Source organism: Bison bison, unplaced genomic scaffold, assembly GCF_000754665.1.
Source record: "Bison bison bison isolate TAMUID 2011002044 unplaced genomic scaffold, Bison_UMD1.0 scf7180017864180, whole genome shotgun sequence".
Taxonomy (NCBI): domain Eukaryota; kingdom Metazoa; phylum Chordata; class Mammalia; order Artiodactyla; family Bovidae; genus Bison; species Bison bison.
Window position 1 is genome coordinate 14932004 of NW_011494752.1, and position 12018 is coordinate 14944021.

Here is a 12018-nt window from a genome sequence, read left to right on the forward strand (position 1 = left end):
CTGGGGGCAAATGGCTGATAGAACACGAGAGCCAAAAATTTGTAACCGCCAGATGGCACTGGTGTGAGAATCTGGACACTGATGTGTGGGCTGGGGTGGTCGGGTGGAAGGCTGGGCTGGGGCTCAGGGTTGGGACTGGGAGAGGTGGGGAAGTAACCACGGATGCAGACAGTTAAATCCGCACAGAACCCCTCCCGCTCCTGATTCATATGTGCCAACGGCTCTGGGCTCATAGGAGCCCGTGAAGCCCCAGCCCAGCATACTCAGGACCTGAGAGGAGTGGACAGAGCGGCTCCATCTCCCCCTGCCCCGTATTACCATCCCTCCCCTGTCCAGGCCATCTGTCCTTGCTCCAGGCCCCCGACAGTGGTTGGCAATACATCTTCAATATTTTTTGTCATGTGAGTCGGTTGTCTGATGACATGATTGACAGATGTTCAAGAATAAATGAGTGGAATTTAATATTATTGTCAAATAAAATTTGGTTTCTCTTGGATTTGATGATCTACAGTTATTTTCCTGCTAGTTTTAGTTCATGTAAGTCATTTCACGTAGAATGGAAATAAGATTCTTAGGGGATTGTTTTGTTTATCTTTTTGTAATTTTCATCTCTCTAGAAAATACATTTTATGCCCAAGTCTTCCTTCCATATAACCCTCACTGTGGTGCTGAGCAGAAGGGAAGTGAGCTTTGTGCTGGACCTCACGGATTCATTTGGCAATTTCGATAAAATGGAGAAATTTCTCAAAATTATGGTTTGCCAATCTGACAAAGGAAATGGATATCCCAAATGGGGTAATATAATTTTTATAATGGAAAACATTACTTAGACTGGCAACCAATTATCGTTTTACTGTCTCCCTAGTTGCAAATTTTCCAGAATACCATATAGTTGGGACCCTACGGTATCACTGACTCAAGGGGCATGAGTTTGAGCAAACTCCAGGAGATACTGAAGGACAGGGAAGCCTGGCATGCTGCAGTCCTAGGGTCGAAAAGTCAGACACAACTTAGCAACTGAACAACCTATAGTACATAGCTTTTTCATATTGGTTCCTTTCACTTAGCAATATGCACTGAGGATTCCTCCATGTCTTCATGGCTCATTTGTTTTTGTTGCTGAATGGTATTTCAATTTATTGCGGTACCAGGGTTTATTTATACATCCATCTAATAAAGAACATCTTGGTTGATGCCCATTTGGGGCATTTATGAATAAAGCTGCCATAAACATACGGTGCTGGTTTTTGTTCAGACATACACATGTTTTCCACTCCTTTGGATAAATACCAAGGAACATAGTTGCTTGATCATATGGTACAAATACGGTATAGTTAGGCTTATCTGTTTTCTCGTTCTCACCAGCAATGCATGAGAGTTCCTATACCCACACACCCTTATTAGCATTTGGTTGTTGGTGCTTTGAGTTTTATCCATTCTAATGGGTGTGTAGTGATATCTCCTTGGTTGTTTTCTTTTGCAGTTCCATAAAGACTGATGTTGAGCATCTTTTCATGTGTTTATTTGCCATATGTCTATTTTCTTTGTTTTTAATGTTTAAAATAGACTTTATTTTTAGAGCAGTTTTAAGATCAAAGCAAAATTAAGCAGAGGATATGGAAAGTTCCCACATACCCCATCTCCTTCCACTATCAACAAGTACATTTGTTACAACTGATGAACCTACATGGATCCATTATTATTGCTCGAAGCTGTTGTTTACATTAGGGCTCACTGTTGGCATTGTATAATACATTCTATGGATTTGGAAAACTATATCCACCATTATAATATCACACAAAGTAGTCTCACTGCCCTGAAAACCTCTGTGTTCCCCTGTTCACCCATTCTTCCCCTACCCCCTGCCAACCACCGATCTTTTTACCATCTCCGTCGTTTTTCCTTTTCCAGAATGTTGTGTAGCTGGAATTGTGTAGTATGTGGCTTTTTTACATTAGCTTTGTCTCTTTTCTTTGCTGAGGTATCTGTTCAGATCTTTTGCCCTTGTTTTAACTGGGTTGTTTGTTTTCTTATTGTTGAATGCTAAAAAGAGTTTTTGGAGCACAAATTTTGGATACCAGTCCTTTATCAGATATGTGTTTTGCAAATATTTTCTTCCAAACTGTGGCTCATGTTTTCATTCCCTTAACACTGCCTTTTGCAGAGCAGATGATCTTAATTTTAATGAAGTCCAATTTATCCATTTGTTCTGCTCTGGCGGCTTGGAACTTCCTTTGGGGCCCAGAGCACAGTGGTGTCAGACCTCTTCCTGTGGTCCCAGACCTCTTCCTGTGGTCCCTGACATCCAAGTCATGCCTCTTCCAGAGGGATGGCTCTCCCACAACCCCTGGGGCAGGGAACGCTTAGCACCCCCCAGTCTGCTCAAAGGAAAGGCATCAGAGAGATTTCCAGATCCTACAGCTTCTCCCACACAGGAGATGCACGTGGACATGGACTGCTCGGCACCTGCCCTGGGACTTCAGACTTCCCTTCCCCCAACTGCCACACCCATCACACCCTCTAGCACTGGGATGGCAGCCGCTGCCCTGGGAGTGGGGCTCCTGGGTTTTCTTGGAGAAGAAACTACTCTTTTTGTCCAGTCTCTAAGTCCTTGTATTTGTTCCCCCCAGCCCTACCAGTACAATCAGGATAAAGGAAGCCAGCCCTCCTGGGAAAGAGTTCTCTCCCTGGGGCAAAGACAGGCAGGTAGCAAGTCGTCCCCATCTGCAGCAGGCACACCTGTGTCCTGGTCAGATCCCAGCCCCAGGATCTCAGTCTGCTTGGGCTCCTATAACAAAATACCATAGAGTGAGTGATTTAAACAACAGACATTTACTTCTCAAGAGACGTGTTCTATCCCTGGGTCAGCAAGATTCCCTGGAGAAGGGGATAGCAACCCATTCCAGTATTCTTGCTGGACAGTTCCACGGACAGAGGAGCCTGGTGGACTGTAGTCCATGGGGTCTCCAAGAGTCGGACACGACTGAGCACACACCTTTCTTTTGTGCTGTGCTGTGCTGTGCTAAGTCACTTAAGTCTTGTCTGACTCTTTGCAACCCCCTGGACTGTAGCCCACCAGGCTCCTCTGTCCATGGGATCCTCCAGGCAAGAATACTGGCATGGATTGCCATGCCCTCCTCCAGGGGATCTTCCGAACCCAGGGATCGAACCTGCGTCTCATGTCTGCTGCATTAGCAGATGGATTCTTTACCACTAGCACCACCTGGGAAACCCTACCTTTCTTTTACTTCTCATAATTCTGGGGGCTGGGAGGTCCAGGATCAGGGTGCTGACAGATCTAGTGTCCGGTGAGAGCTCTCTTCCTGGGTTGCAGGTAGCTGTCTCTCATTGCATCTTCACAAGGTAGAGGAAGCGCTGGTGTCTCTTCTTCTTAGGACACTAACCCCATTATGGCAGCTCCACCCTCATGACCTCATCTAAACCTACTCGCCTCCCAAAGGTCCCATCTCCTAACACCATTGCATTGGGGTTCAACATATGAGTTTGGGGACGACACAAGACATTCAGTCCACACTACTTGGCCATTCTGAACGTGTGGTCCCTGGAGGGTCAGCTGTGGTTACAGCAGCCACACGTATGTGCCTCTTTCTGCACAGGGTGAGGGGGAAGAAACAGGGCCCATTCGGGGAATCTCAGACATTTAGAGCTGGAAGGTGGAGCCTTGGAGTCACTGCAGCCTGACCAGGGCATCTCCCCTGAACATCAAGGTAGTAAAAACTGAGATATTAGCAAATGGGCCCAGCATGGTCCACGCACTTTATGTGTTTACATAAACACCCGCCCTCCAACTTCACCACTGTTAACACCCAGGATGCCTGGACTCCTTAATCAGTAGAGCTTGATGAGAGGCCAGATGAGGAATTTAGGTAGGTCTTTATTGGGACTCTGCTGCAGCACAAGGAATTGAAAACAAGCAGCGAGTGTCCTGGCTCGCTCCCTGAGGTGGGGTGAGCTGGCCCCTCAAATAGGGTGAGGGTGGGTTGGGCCGGAGGGGCAGCATAGGTGGTCTGCCCACCCCTGGGTGGTGCTGTGTGCAGCAGTCTTGGTCATGCACTGGACCTGCTTTTGCTCCTGGAAGCTCAGAAGTGGCAGTTGGGTTTTGACCTTTTTGTATCTTGTTTCTAAGTGGCCGCAACTGCTGCAGTTAATATGCCTGCAGTTAATTCTAGTCCCTTATAGTTTTTCTGTATTCTGTTGCTCCAAGATATTTGTCCAGGTACAAGCACTGCAGCAAAGGGTCCCAGGTCCCAGCCTGTCTCACCATGAGGTAGGTACTATTGTGTCCCATTTTACAGATGAGGAAACTGAGGCAGAGAAACTAAGGAACTTGTCCAAGGTCACAGAGACTGTGAAAAGGGGAAGCCAGGGCTCAGCGCCACCCCAGAGCCCCTGCCCTTACTGCTACTCCCTCAACCCACTCAGGTGAGCTGTAGGGAAACTAAGGCCCAGAAAAGTAAAGTTCCCACGAATCTGAGAGGGATGGCTTCATCATAAGGGAATTCCAGAGGAGCCCAGCCACCCTCTTCTCTCCCTGGGGACTGGCTGGGAGTGGGGTGCGGTGGAGAAGTGGAAGTGGGGGTGGAGGTGGCAGGAAATGGTTGGCAAGGCTCCAGGCAAGTCCAGGGCGGCCACTCCTGGGGTGGGAGCGGGGGGAGGCGGCAGAATCAGGAAGGAAGCCCTTGGTGAATGAATGTCGCTCCATCCCCCAAAGCTGGTACTGGCCCAAGGGGATCCCCTGGGACCTCTGGAGAGAGGAAGTGGGGGACAGCAAAGCAGCCTTACCCCTCACCCCCACCGCCCACCCCAAGGAAGGGGCCTCTCATCTGAGGGGCCAGAGGCCCTCTCTGAGCAAAACTGTAACTGCAGAGCTCTAAGGCCAGAACCAGGACTGTCCGGGGAAGAAGCCGGAGAGGGCTGGCGGGGGCTGTGCAAACACACTCTCCAATCGCTGGGTCACAGATGAAAACTGAGACCCAGAGAGGAGGGGTCGACAAGCAGAAACAGCTAGGACCAGAGCGTGGGTGCCAGGATGCGCTGTGTACATGCGTGTGCCTGCCCGTGCGTGCATGCGTGCATGTGTGCATGTACACGGGCCAGGCACCTCACACAGGTAACAGAGGCCCGACTCAGCTTTCTCCCTGGTGTCCTCGTCCATTCTCTGCCTTCTCAGTGTGAATTTTACACAAACAAGCTCCTCCTCCGCACCCTGGGAAGCTTGCAGGCCTGTCCTGGGGGACCTGCCTAATAGGAAGATAAAGGGGGTTGGGGGTGCCACGAAGGACAGGCGACCTGAGAACAGGCAGAGTAAGGGGATCCCAGGCCCTGCCCTCCAGGGAAGCCCCAAGTTCTCTCTGCCCTTGACCCAATTTCAGAGGAACCTGAGGGTCCCCAGGAGTTTGGAAGGGGAACAGGTGTGAAGGGAGGCCTGGGCAAAATTTTCCTCACCAACTTGAAAGATGGCTTGTACAAGAGAGAATGGACTGGGTTTCTATGTTTCCCGTCTCTCTCTCTCCTTTTTTAATAGCCAAACGTAGATTTTTATTATTATTTATTTATTTTTGGCTGTGCTGGGTCTTTGTCGCTGCGCCGGCTTTTCCCTGGTTGCAGAGAACAGGAATTAATCTCTAGTTGCGGTGCGCAGGCTGCACATTGCGGTGGTGCCTCTTGCTGCGGAGCATGGGCTCTGGGGCTCATGGCCTCAGTAGTTGTGGTTCCCAGGCTCCAGAGCACAGGCTCAATAGCTGCTCCAAGGCATGTGGGATCCTCCCAGACCGGGGACCGAACCTGGGTCTCCTGCACTGGCGTGTGTGCGTGCTATTGCTTCAGTCAGGTCTGGCTCTGCAACCCCATGGATTGTAACCTGCCAGGCCCCTCTGTCCATGGGATTCTCCAGGCAAGAATACTGGAATGGGTTGCCATACCCTCCTCCAGGGGATTTTCCCCACCCAGGGATGGAACCCGCATCTCCTCTTATGTGTCTTCTGCATTGGCAGGCAGATTCTTTACCACGAGCCACCAGGGAAGCCCTGTGTCTTTCCGGTCTTGATCCATTTAAATGTGTTACTAGTCCAGAAAATATGGACATTTAAGAAAAGAATGTGGTTGGTCCTTAGATACTAATAATAATTTCTAAGAAACAAAGCAAGTCGAAAAACAATTTGTATAAATTACTCCAAGCTATGGAAAACGGTGATCACTGAATGGAGAGGGAAAAGAAGCTGGGAAGGAGGAAGAGAAGGCTCACTTTTTAATTCTATAATGTATATGTGTATATACAATATATAGTTTATATATTAAACATAAATAATACATTTATATTATATATTTAACATAAATTTGTATATATTTAATTTAATATATATAATATAAATATATATGTATACTGCAGTATAATGTTTGTTTTTACAATGAAAACATATTTGTGAATTGTTTGAGCAATTTTTAAACACTAAAATTTTTTAAAAAGTTAATGGTGTTTAAAATAAAAATTCCGGGATTTCTCCTGAAGTCCAGTGTTTAAGACTCTGTACTTCCAATGCCAGAGGTGCGGGCTTAATCTCTGATGAGAGAACTAAGATCCCACATGATGCCTGGCCAAAAATAAATAAAATAAAATTCCTTCTCCCCCCATATAAGAATGCCTGAAAGGGTAAGTGACTAGATTAAAAAAAAAAAAGATAAAAGCATATCTGCTTCCTTCAGTTGTCACCCCATTAGCCCTAAGTCTGGGTTCTCACACACCCCACAGAACAACACTGCTGGAAGTGAAGTCTGGAAAATTCCCAATACGTGTACTGTTCCTCCTTTTACACACCCACACCAGACAGTTCAAGTTACTAACAAGTTACTAACAGATGCCTCTGATGCTGCTGGTCCAGGAATCACGCCTGTGAAACCCTGGTTTAGAGCCTGACGTTCTGCTGCCCCTGCTTCCCTGGGCCACCGGTGTGAGTGCCAGAGGGAATTCACTAGAAGCAGAAGTGCCCACCAGGAGAGCAGCCTTGCCAATGCCTCAGTCTCCCTTGAGTAGAGTCGAGAGCAAGGAGCACAGGCCAGGCTTCAGGCTGGCTCAGCCTGCGGGTCCTCTCTGTGGGCCCACAGTGAACTCCCTGGACTAGATGTTTCTGGTTCAAGTCCCACCACTTGCCAGGTACGTGAGCCTGTTTTAAAAAAGTTTTGTTTTCCACGATAACATCTCTTTATTTTATTTATTTACTTTGGCCACACTGTGCAGCATGCAGGATCTTAGCTCCCTGTTGCCTGACCAGGGATTGAGCCAGTGTCCCCTGCACTGGGAGCATGACGTCTTAGCCACTGGACCACCAGGGAAATCCCTGCATGAGCCTTTAAAGTGAAGTTTGCCGTAATTGTCCTAACTCATTAAGTGATTGCATATTTCTATAACAGCTATCTTCTGGTTTATTACTTCTCTCAGCTTTCTAAGAATAGGTCCTACCAACCAGAGAACCATTTGATTTTTGGGTTGTTGTTAATGAGTTCGGGGTATAAAAACTGGGGGATAAGGATTAGAATGGAGTTGAGGTGCTCTGAAGGCACTTCAAGAGGACTTTGAGATGTTTGTGAAAAACTCTGGGTGGAAGGAGTCAGGAGTTAGTGAGTTGGGATCACCTGGGGAGAAAAGAGAACAAAAAGAACTCTATTGGCTCCATAGCACGGCCTGGAAGAAGGCATCTGGACAAAAGAAATATCCACCGAAAAAAATTTTTTTTAAGTTTAGATGTTTTTTTTGCCTGTTTGTTTTTAATTCGGCTGTGCCAGGTCTTAGTTGTGGCATATGGGAGCCAGTTCCCTGACCAGGGATCAAACCCGGGCCCCCTGCACTGGGAGCATGGAGTCCCACTGGCCCACCAGGGAAGTCTCTCATGGAAGATTTTTAGATAGCTTGTTAAGAGATGATTAATATCGACTTTTTTTCCATCCTCCCAATGTAATCTTCAGGAAAATCTACATTGCCTTTTAGGATTTTTTGTGAGTGAATTCCTTAGAAAACTCAATGAGATGATGGATTCTGCATCGGTTACTGAATGATCCCAGAAACAGTTCCCACAGAAGGTGGGGCTGGAGGAACACACAGATGGCCCTGGGTTTCCTGTCTCCAGAGCAAATGTTAACAATTCTTACTGGACTCCCATACCATGGTGTTCCAGAGTGTCCTCATCCCAGCACTCATCTATCTGCCGCCACAGTTACAAGAGGATTTTAATTTGTTTAAAAATTAAAAGTTTCATTTGCTTTGTAATAGACAGGAAAATAGGCCAGTATTTTTCTGAATATAGGGGCTTGGAAAGAGGAATAAGGATGGAACAGAAATGGTGGATTCTCTGCCGGAAAGCTAAGTAACTTGGCAGCCCCAAGTGAGTTAGTGAGCAGACTTCCACACTCCCAGGAATGTAGAGGGATACAGGAGCCTGGGCGAAGCCATCATGGCTGTGGCTGGAGGAGCCACGACAGTGAGCCTCGGCTTGTGTATCTTGGGCACCCACCATCCAGAGCGTCTTTGCTGCCCTTAGCTCACCGATGATCCGGAAGCCAGAGCAGTAAGTAAGTGCAGGGAACCCTAGCTCTCTGGATTCTGATGCTGATGGATCATGTGGTCTGTGCATGGGTTAGAAAAGAATTTCCAGACATGAGGCAGAAGGAGAGGAGAATAGAGTTTATTAGAACGGGAGATGCGGTCAAAACAGCGGGATGGCTCCTTTCGCAGGCCAGTAGCCAATTTTATAGCCACAAGAGAAAGAAAATTCCTACTGAAAGGATGGTGTTAGGTGAGGATGCTATGTGCGTGCCTGAGTGCCGACTCTTTGTGACTCCATGGACTGTAGCCCGCCAGGCTCCTCTGTCCATGGGATTGTCCAGGCGAGAATACTGGAGTGGGTTGCCATTTCCTCCTGCAGGGGATCTTCCTAAGCCAGGGACAGAACTCGCATCTCCACGTCTTGTCTCCTGCATTGCAGGTGGATTCTTTACCACTAAGCCACCAGATTGGTCAGGATTATAGGGTAGATATTTTACCTGTGAAGTCAGGGAATTGGCTGGTTTAGATCAAGAGGCTTGTGGCAGCAGTTGCTATAAGGCTTGGTTAATTGTAGAGATTTTTGTCCTGTGACCTTGGTAAAAGGCTCCACAGTCTTGCTGGGGGCTGTTCCTGGGAGACTGGTGCAGACAGGGAAGTTGGCAACAGACGGCCTGAAAAGCCCAGGTTAAACAAACCCTAGAGCGACAGGGAGCCACTAGGATCAACCAGAGAGGCAGTGCCACCTACCTTGCTGATGGTACATATGGTGAGCTGGGGGCACCTAGGGGTCTCAGTCCTTCATCCTTGCACCTCCTTTTCACTCTCTCTTTGTCCCTGGCTGGCCCTCGGCTGCATGCCCTCACAATAAGGTTGCAAGGGACATCCCTCTTGGTCCAGTGGTTAAGAATCCGACTTCCACTGCAGGGGGCACAGGTTCCATCTTTGGTTGCGCAATTAAGATTTCCACATGCCACACGGAGTGGCCAAAATAAATAAATGACAATAAATTCAAAATGAGGGCGCCTCAGCTGATCCTTGCAGGGGGCAGCTCCGGGGCTGTCCACAGTCACCAAGCAGCCCCTTTGGTGGCCACCACGCCCGGGGTAGTTGCAGAGACAGCAGCCCATGATAAGAGGAGTGGAGCAGCCACAGGAGGCTGACATCAACTTGTGATTTCCGATCAGTTAGGCCAGAGCTGATAATGAGAAGGCGCTGCCCGCGATGGCCACACTGCCAGCTGCTGAGTGCCGAACCTGCGAGGGCTCCGTTCTTGGCCCTTTGTCTTGTCCTGAACTTTTTCACTTCACCCATTTATTCCCTCCTTCATTCCTTGATCCAGTTGTTTTATTTACTGAGCTCAACTATCTCTCCACATTCTCTTATCTTGTGATGGAGAGAATAATGAATAAGACCTAGCTGCTTCTTCCTCAGAACTTATTGGGGGAGGGCTGAGGGATAAGGCAGACATGTGAATACTAAGAATACACAGATGCTTGATAAAATTGGGAATCCACTCACATGAGTGGGACAGAAAAGAGGAGGCTATAAGGGACTTCCCTGGTGGTCCAGTGGCTTAGACTTTTTGCTCTCAATGCAGGGAGCCCAGGTTTGATCCCTGGTCAGTAAACTAGATTCTGCAGCCAAATAAATAAAAAAAATTTTTAAAAGAAATAACTATAAAAGAGAAGCTGAGCTATAGAGCAGATGGTTTAAATTTCTGGTCTTTTTTTTTTTCAAATGGCCTCTTCTCCAAAATGAAAAGATGGAACCAACCCACTCAGCCCTTTCAGAGAAAGGTCAATGACTTCTCCTTTGGTTGCAAAGGAGAAACCCAAGTAACAGAAACCGAATGCAAACAGTCTTAACGGAAAAGGAAGGGGCCATTTATCGGATCACATAGTTGAACAATTAAGAGAAGATCTAGGCCTCAGGGTTTCAAGCACAGCTGAATCCAGGCGTTCATGGGGTCAGCAATCTGCCTCTCTCCAGAGCCATTTAGCCATTAGGCCAAATCTGATGACAGCACAGAGTCTCTGAGTTGTTTTTCAAAGGTCTAGAAATGTGTTGGAGAGGCCCCTAAATATTGCTTGGCTTACAAATGTGAGAAGAAGAAAGAATACGACAAACTAGTGAGTGCATCGCCTTGGAGGCGATCTGCTCCCCAGCACTGCTCTCTCCTAATCACCACGGTCAGCAGATAATTCTTCCTGCTCTGCATCCATGTCCTCTGTGCAGGCTTGGACACCATTGACTGTCATGTCCTTGACACTGTCCTCGCTCCTGCTTCCATCACACTCCACTTCTCCTCCTGCCTCTCTGACCTGTTTTTCCCACTTCTGTTCTGAAGGAAGGATGGTTAGGAGTGAGGCAGGAGAAGGGTTGAGAAGATAATCCCACTGCCCACATGAAGGCCTGGAGGTGGGAGATGGCCTGGATCTTTAAGGAACTACAGTCATTCAGGACTCCTGGGAGGTGTCAGAGCAAGAGGATAAAGCCCGAGGTTGGGGATCAAGGAAGGACCAGATCAGATCAGATCAGATCAGTCGTTCAGTCGTGTCCAACTCTTTGTGACCCCATGAATCGCAGCACGCCAGGCCTCCCTGTCCATCACCAACTCCCGGAGTTCACTGAGACTCATGTCCATCAAGTCAGTGATGCCATCCAAGGACCAGATCATTCCTTGCAAATCAAGTGAAGGAATTTTGCTGTTCTCTTGAAAGTAATAGGGTGCTATCGGGGGTTGTAACAAAGGTGTAACAGGATCATATTCATATCTACTCTAAGAAAGAGACCTTCAGCTGTGAGGTGGAGGCAGGTAGACAGCAAGGGGTCGTAATAATTTAGGAGAAAGATGATAATGACCTCATGACTGCCATGGGGATGGGAAAAAGGGGGACAATTCATGAGACAGTGATAAGACTTGGTGCCATTGAGGTGTAACAGGTGAGGGAGAAGGAGGTGTAAAAAGTGACATCCAGGTTTCTGGTTCTGAGATGAGCAGCAAGGAAGTGGGTTTCAAGGGTGAAATGATGAACTGGGTTTGTACCAGCTGAGCTGTAGAAGCTTGGGGGCATTTAGCCAGCAATGTCTGGGGTGGGAGGTGCTTGGTGTGTTTGGAGCTCCAGAAAGAATCCTCAGCTCCCTGCATCCAGCCAGCACCAGAGGGGGCCCCCGGGAGGTGCCACCTCCCACCTGATCAGAATAAAGAATGTCAGTGGAACTTCCCTGGGAGTCCAGTGGTTAAGACTCCACACTTCCGCTGCAGGAGGTGCGGGTTCGATCCATGGTTGGGGAACTAAGATACTGCATGCCTTGTAGCACAGCCAAAAAAAAAAAGGTCCAGTGGCTGTGGCTGACCACAGACACTTCTCTAGAAAGAGACCTCACAGCAGGATGTGCTCTGGGAGGAGCTTCGAGGGCCATGGGGAAGGGGAAGGAAGGGGAGGGGACAGAGCCAGGCC

The 12018-nt window shown here is 48.0% G+C and overlaps 1 protein-coding gene across 1 annotated transcript in view; it reads left to right on the forward strand.

Annotated features, from left to right (window-relative positions):
• The window catches only part of PIK3R5 (phosphoinositide-3-kinase, regulatory subunit 5), a 74870-nt gene extending 74390 nt beyond the window's left edge, over positions 1–480 (forward strand). The window contains exon 22 of the mRNA XM_010843196.1: positions 11–480. The gene's annotated coding sequence lies outside the window, so the exon portion shown is untranslated. The remainder of the gene's footprint in view (positions 1–10) is intronic.
• Positions 481–12018: the final 11538 nt, after the last annotated feature.